The following is an 8,576-nucleotide window of genomic DNA, read 5'->3' on the forward strand; positions in this document are numbered from 1 at the left end:
ACTCGCCCAGCCGCGCGCTTCGCCCAGCTTCTCGCGGGGAGTTTGCAAGCCCTTCGTTTCTCTTCAGGGCCGTCAGAAGGGCGAGCAAGTCTCTGCCCTGCCCTGCCCTGCCGTGGGGGTGGAGAGCCAAGCGCGCTTGACGTTCCTGGAAACGAGAAGGGCCTGCGGAGACTGACAGCAACCCGAGTGCCCAAGCGGGTCTTCTCAGCATCAGGCAAAGTAGCTCACATGCAAAACAAGCCCGGCAGAGGAGCCGGAGCAGCTCCGCTGCTGGGGGCGTGTCTCGGCCGGGCCTTGCAGGATCTGGGCCGGGCGCCTCTGCTCGCCGCTCCGGCTCCTCTGCCGGGCTTGTTTCGCATGTGATTCCGGGCCAGGTGCTGCTGAGGGCGAGCAGAGGCACCCGGGCGACCCCAGCAGCATCAGGCAAAGTAGCTCGGCTGCGCGCAAGTCCTCGGTAAGTTCTTTTTTTTTGTTGACTGGAGTATAAGCCGAAGTGGATTTTTTCAGCCCAAAAAGTGGGCTGAAAAATTCGGCTTATACTCAAGTATATACGGTATGAGATTGTCAGCCATCCCATATGCTTTGGGCATGAAAAACTCAGATCCAGCTTTGCCTCCTCTGCAACCAGTTAGTTTTAGTAAAATGTGCTGTCATTAACAATGGACCCAAGAGTCTTAAATGCATTATAGTAATTAAAAGTTAATTTCCCAAGATTCCTATATGATAGTCATTCTGAAATTATATTTGTGTTCAGTTTGAAGAGATCTATCATAATCAGCAAAAGTGAGAATACGTTAGTAGACAGTTGAACAAGTTTTTCCTTTAAACAGATATAAATTAGATTCTAAAGTAAAAAGAGTCGAGTTGCTGGTATTTCCAAAGCTTTGTTCTATTCCTATTTAATAAGGTTTTCAAAGAAAACTCTTAGAAAATGTTATTTTTGGTTGTAGTTGGTTGCCAAGATGAGACACATATTAAGAAAAAAAAGTCTAAAGATGATTTCTTTTCCTAAAAAAATACACATCTCATAATGGTTAAGGAGGAGGTTTGATTCAATTTCTTCAGAAGGGAAGTTATTCTGGAAGGGGGACATACTGGGACTGAATATTATAGGATTTTTAAACTATTCATATACCTACCTCCCACCCCTTCAACTCACATATGATTTGGGTTCATACCTAACTCTTATGATGCTAAGACAGAACCAGAGAATATTACAGCATGCTGCTATGTCTGATCCAGATCCGATAATCAAGGCCAGTTATTTTTTTAAATGGATTATAAAATCTGAGTTATAAAGAGATGTAATCCATCATAACATCTGATCCTAATTTTAATTACTAATCTTTTTAATCAGTTTAAAACATGGTCATTTACTTTAAAAATAAATTCAACCTGTCCATGTTTTCTTTCTTGCTCTCTATATTGTAATCATGCATTTATAGTCTGTGCCATGTGTTTTGGGGGGTTAGAGGAATGAGGAACTCCCTATAATTTCAATTTCAAATAGCTTTTTGAAGCTAATAATAAAAAGCTTCCTAAGCAGTTTAAGTCAGCAGCTGTTCTCTAGCAGATCAGACAGAATGGTCTGGTGTTGCGCTGACAGCTGGTACAAAACCATATTTTGTAATATGGTATACACTTGAGTTTAGAACTCATAATGCCCAAACTAACATAACTTACTTTATGAAGGAAACATTAATTCTTCCAATTCTAATGCAAATGTAATAACTTAATTGATTAGGTGCAGTTAATGTAGAAGATACTTTATAGTGCAAAAGATTTCTCCACCATGGAAGTTATAACAAACAACTCAAAACACAGGATAATATAAAAGAAGGTACAGTTCTTGGTAGATCAGGCATTTAAAATTAAATCATGAAATCATAATCATTTGAGAGAAAATATATCGAATAAGCAGGTTTAAAATATGCGCACAGTGCTGATCATCCCACTTCAGAAAGAAATACAAGAATACGGGGTCTTGAAAAGGTAGAGAAAAACAAATAAATCAGGGTAGTGAAGTAGTTCCTTTCCAAGAAAAGTCATAATATTTGTTCAAATTTTCTGATTTTGTTTCTATGCTACAAATTTTTAATGACATATATTTCCTGTACTGTACACTTTAATTTTAATATTATATTATATATGGTCTATTGCAGGCATGTCAAACTGCTGGCCCACGGGCCGGATGCCAAAACCGTGCCCACCCCATTGCCGGCAATGGGGGAAAAGTCGCAATACGTCGTGTGACGTCACATGACTTGGCGAGTTTGACATGCCTGGTCTATTGTGTTAATTGTTGATTTTAGGTCAGTGTTTGTTATCCTTAGGATGTATGGACTTAACTCCCAGAATGTCCCAGACAGCCACCTGATTTAAATAATAGAATTTTGCATATTTATTTACCATTAAAGGATGAATTCAATATTTATTGAAGTTTTTTTTCCTTTACAGCTTTATGTTACCATTTTTTGTTTACTTTAAAGCATTAAAAAGGTAAAAGGATAGAGGATTAAAGATTTATGAGTTAGAAAGATAATTTATACAGAATTATGACATATGTCATATTGTCACAGTGTAAAGTAAATGTGTAGAGGGAGACAACAAAGGAAACTGTTTTGTGGTTTTAAAGAGGTGGAGACTTTTTGGATGGTATTTTGTGCAAATTGTCTTAACACAAATTTAGCAGTGAAAATGGCTTAGAGATTTTACAACAAAACAAATCCTAAAGTAAATAAATGGATTATAAAATTATGTATGGTTCTTAGTCATACTTTATATGACAAAAGGTAAAGCTTCCCACAAGTTGAGCTCAGTTCCTAGGGCAGGGGTAGGCAACCTTGGCTCTTTTATGACTCGTGGACTTCAAATCCCAGAATTCCTGAGCCAGCACGAGTCATAAAAGAGCCAAGGTTGCCTACCGCTGCTCTAGGGGAAAGACAATTTCCAGCTACTTTACACTTCCCACTTATTTACCAGCAAGTAGCCCAATGGCATCTACTTTTCTTTTATATTCTTTAGCTTTAGGCTAGTGCTAAAGCTTAGGTCACCTTTTCAGAGCAAGTTCCACTTGAGTCATAAAAGAGCCGAGGTTGCCTACCCCTGTCCTAGGGCTTCATAGTTCTCTCTGCTCAGCTGTCTTTGCAACCAAATGGAAAAGGTTTTGCTCAGTGGTGGGATTCAGCTGGTTTGCACTGGTTCCGCAGTGCATGGATGCCACTTCCAGAAGTCCCAGGCCTGCATCCACGGAGAGAACCAGTTGTTCAGGTATTTGAATCTCACCACTGGTTTTGCTTCTGCATTCTTCAGGAATGTTTTTATGACACCTCAACCTCAAGTGCTTCAGTTTCCTAATGTTTCCATAGAGCATCTAAGAACCAGGCGAATCCAACTTCCATCTTTTTGAGATTAGCCAAGAGCATCTAGTGATCACCATCTACAGGTAGTCCTTGAATTACAACCAATTGTTTAGTGATCCTTCAAAGTTACAACGACATTGAAAAAAGTGACATGATCGTTTTTCACACTTACGACCATTGAAGCCTCCCCATGGTCATGTGATCAAAATTCAGGCTCATAACAACAGGCAGGTATTCAGAAAAATTGCACTGTCCTGGGGTCATGCAATCACCATTTGTAACGTTCCCAGCTGACTTCCAACAAGCCAAGTGAATGGGGAAAACCAGATTCGCTTACTAACCGCATGATTTCTTTAACTGCAGTGATTCGCTTAAAAAAAGGTTGTAAAATGGGACACATAACTCACTTAACAACTGTCTTGCCTAGCAAAACACAAATTTTGTGCTCAATTGTGATGGTAAGACAAGGATTACCTGTGATAAGATGGGAGATATTCCACCTCCAGACCTAGAAGAAGTGGGATGAAAAGAATGATGCAAGGAAAGCCTTTCTTAAGCATCACCACAAGACCTAGGAATCCTTCTTTCAAAAGGGTAGCTCCAGACCGCACAGCTCTCAAACTAGCATTTGTGGGGAATGTATCAAGGCAAGGTTTTCAAACCTTACAATAAATAAAATGAATTTGTAATGACTCTCTGTAAATAAAACAAATTATTCAATGTTATAAAATCAAAGCATTTATGGAAAATAAGCAAAAAAAATGCCAACGCATTTCAAACCATATTTTAATTGGTTTGCTTTTGCACAATCTGTGAAATCTGAGTTTCATTTTTGAATGCTTTCTTACCATAAATTAGCTTCAGTTAAAATGTGCCAGCGGGCTGTACATTGCTTTTGGCACTCTTTGCCTATGCAATTGCCTTAAGCTATTTCTCTTCTGTCATCTCTTCTTCAGAGTGAGAGTCCAGTCAGAAAGTCTGAGTTATGCATACCATCCTAACTGAATTACTCTACTTTTGAAAGGCAAATGCAGTGACTTGTAGGCATCATATAGTGCTCTGTACATTGGCATACTGTAGTTTAGCATTAATTGGTAGGTTTGCTCAAAGAAGATAAGAAACAAGACACTCTTTTCTCCCACCCCCCTTTTTATAGAATCTATACACATGCACACAAATACACACACAAACAAAGCTGCAGTGTTCCTCATTATTATGCTCTAAAGATATCTGTCCTGTGTACCTGAGTAAAAGGAATAATTAGTTTATTTTCTCACATGAGTTCTTGAGAGAGATGTTTTTTTTTAGTTTCGTATCTCATAAGAGTAATGTCATATATGCATGACCCTTCAATTTAGGAAATATATTGCAACATAGGGAAAAAAGAAAATCTTAATTTTAAATTACCTTTAGCAGTGCTCAATACTGCATTTTAATTAGCAAATGGAAAGAATACAACTATATTCCCCAAATCTAATGATTATGCTGAATATGCTTTATACTATCTTTGGCTCAAAAAGTTACTGATGAGAGTTCTTAAGAGACAGCATCTTATATTGGCCCTGAACAAAACTACTACTCAAATTACAACTTGTTGTGGACAGGCACACTTTGGTAAGTTTTACATATCATGCTATGCCACGATTTAACCATTTCTTCCCCAATAAACTCTTATTATCTGAGTCTGCACAATGTATTAAGATGTAAAGCATGGTGAGATGAAACCAAACTAGCCATAAAGGTAAAAGTAAAGGTTCCCCCGCACATGCGTGCTAGTCGTTTCCAACTCTAGGGGCCGGTGCTCATCTCTGTTTCAAAGCCGAAGAGCCAGCGCTTGTCCGAGGACGTCTCCGTGGTCATGTGGCCAGCATGACTAGACGCCAAAGGCGCACGGAGTGCTGTTACCTTCCCACCGTAGTGGTCCCTATTTTTCTACTTGCATTTTTACGTGCTTTTAACTGCTAGGTTGGCAGAAGCTGGGATGAGTAACAGGCGCTCACTTTGCTACGCGGATTCGACCCACCAAACTGCCAATCTTCTGATCGACAAGCTCAGCGTCCTAACCCACTGAGCCACCGCATCCCTAAACTAGCCATACTGATGTGTAAATCCACTTCTAGGCTCCAAAAACTAGGCAAGAAAACAAAAGCCAGAGAGAAAAACCTCAGAATAACAGAACAGAGTTGGAAGGGACCTGGGAGGTCTTCTAGTCCAACCACTGCTCAGGCAAGAAGCCCTATACCATTTTAGACAAATGGTTGTCCAATCTCTTCTTAAAAGCATTCAGTATCAAATATTACCTTGTTCTCATTTTTTTCCTTCATAGTGATAGGATTCAACTTGGGCTGGAATTCTTCTGAACACCTTAAGATTCTGGTGAAATGAAACTTTTCTTTCCATGCCTTCTTGGCCACAATAATTTATGCAAACCTAGTTATATTTTCTTTTCCAGAAAGTTAATAGTGATCTAGTCTAAAAGCATGCAACTAATGCTAATTTATATGGGGGCAGAGCCACTGTTCTTCCCATAATCAGAAAGAACATATGCTGAACAGCCATGAAATGCTTGAATAATGGTTATGAGCAGATGATAATTCTTTTTTCTCTGTCAATCAACAGAGAAGAGTAGCCAGATGTTTTAAAATTAACTCAAATCAAGAAGTGTGGGAAACACTGAAAAATATAATCATAAAAGCCCAGAGCAACACAATACCACTAAAAAAGAAAAACAAGAAGTCCAAGAAGAAACCAGCATGGTTGCACAAAAATCTTTCTGATAAACTGAAAGACAAAAAGAATAAGTACACAAAATGGAAACTAAGGCAAAATATCAGCAGATAGCCTGAATCTGCAAAGATGAAGTCAGGAAAGCAAAGGCTCAGAATAAACAAAGACTTGCAACAAAAGTCAAAGATAATAAAAAAAGTTTCTTTAAACATATAAATAACAACAAAGTCAAGGAAATAGTCGGTCCACTTAAGAGAGAAGATGGCAAGGAAGTAAACAGAGGCATAAAATCAAAATCACGTGAAGTATTAATACCACTTTATAAAGCCTTATTAAGGCCACACCTGGAATACTACATCCAGTTTTGGTCACCACATTATAAAAAAAATGTTGAGACTTTGGAAAAAGTGCAAAGAAAAAGCAACTAAGATGATTAAAGGCCTAAAGACTAAAACATATGAAGAACGGTTGCAGGATTTTGGTATGGCTAGTCTAGAGAAAAGAAGGATTAGGGGGGACATGATAGCAGTGTTCCAGTATTTGGTAGGCTGCCACAAAGAGGAGGGGTTCGACATATTTTCCAAAGCACCAGAAGATAGGACAAGAAACAATGGATGAAAACTAATCAAGGAGAGAAGCAACCCAGAATTAAGGAGAAACTTCCTAACAGTGAGAACAATTAACCAGTGGAACGGCTTGCCTTTAGACGTTGTGGGTGCTTCATCACTAGAGGTTGGACAGCCATTTGTCTGAAATGGTATAGGGCCGTGGTGGTGAACCTATGGCACGCATGCCACAGGTGGCACACAGAGCCCTCTCTGTGGGCATGCACACCATTGTCCCAGTCCTAGGCCTTCAGCTGGGTTTTATAAAATCTTTTTACTTTAGGTCTCCACCACCATGTGCCCCCCCCCAAAAAGGTTCAATCAATCAATTTCATCTTGCAGGGAGGGGGGAAAAAAGATCTCGCAAAGTTGGAATTGATTGATTGAACTTTTTAGTCCCACCCAGTCTGCCTTTACCACCGTAGCCATGCCCACCCAATTGGCAACGCCCATGCAATGAGCCACACCCACCCAATGGGCCACACCCACCCGGCACCCTACGATACATAAGTTGGTTTTGGGTTGCAGTTTGGGTACTCGGTCTCTAAAAGTTTGCCATCACTGGTATAGGGTCTCCTGCTTGAGCAGGGGCTGGACTAGAAGACCTCCAACGTCCCTTCCAGCTCTGTTCTGATTAATTAATTAAAGAAGAAAGGGAAAATGAGACAAAATTGGTGGAAAGTGTAGAATGGAAAATGCATAGTCCTATATAACAGTATATAAGTTTTAAATTATCACATTTAGGTTATATATTAGGTTTTATTTGTCTCCTTTCCACATTCTGCATTTTGGAGTTGAATGGCTATTAGCCTTGATGATGGTGACTTGCCCCTGAAGGCCACCTGCTGGACACCTATTGGGCTTCCTTGTGCAGTGAGTTTACCACTATGAAAACAAACTTCTGGACTAGACAGCCCAGAGATCTAATTCTATTTTCTTATATGCAAGCAGAAACTAACCATCAGGATACAAATTCTTAAGTATGTTCTTCTTCATCTTGAGTCACTAGAAAAGATCAGCTTTAGTTCATACTAAAAAGCTGTGAAAGTTTCTGGTTGCATTTATAGGGTTGTATCTGTTTATGATTAATGATACCAATCAATAAAATCATCTATTTCAATTATTGCAGGGTCAGGTCCTCAAATATAATTATTTCCACATCAATTGTTTGTTTTAAGTAGCAAATCAATTATCTGAAACCCTATAAGGGTAGAGTTATCAGATATGATTTTGCTGTTGCTATGAAGATTGGAAGTCATTTTTTATATATTTTTCTTTAACTTACACTCGTTTTTTCTTTCTTTGTACATAACATTCTTATTTCTTTTTCTGAGTTTAGTTTGTATTCATTTTTACTGCTCTAATTAAAATCTTTAATAAAAATTATGAAAACAATTTGTCTGATTTCCAGTTAAAAGCCATTTTTATATAACCCATTTAGATTTTTTTCCCCTGTCCCATTCACAATTCAGATAAAATAACAAAACAAAGGTTGGTTAGGTCAGGATTTTTATTTATTTTTTTACAAAATCTAAACAAAGGAGCTGTGATCAAAAGCCCTGCCATTCTTAGTCTGCAACCTTATAATGGCAACTGCATAAAAATATTTGAAGTTTAACAGGCATATTTCTTTTCTACCCAGTGCCAAATAATTTCTCATTTACTGCAGAAAACGTCGTAGAGAAAGCATCTTTCCTTCACAGCCCTGCAGTTATATTATTTCCAATGTTAGTTGCTAACATTCTTTCGTAATTGCTAGTTATGGGATAACCTACATGAATCAGAGAAGTAGAATACTTTTGGAGTAAAATATTCTCCTTTCAATCAGCATGAGCTATAGACATTTGGGTTTGGATGTTTGGGTTAAACTCGGTAGAATTAA

This window comes from Vipera ursinii (genome assembly GCF_947247035.1).
Source record: "Vipera ursinii genome assembly, chromosome: 2".
Classification (NCBI taxonomy): Eukaryota; Metazoa; Chordata; class Lepidosauria; order Squamata; family Viperidae; genus Vipera; species Vipera ursinii.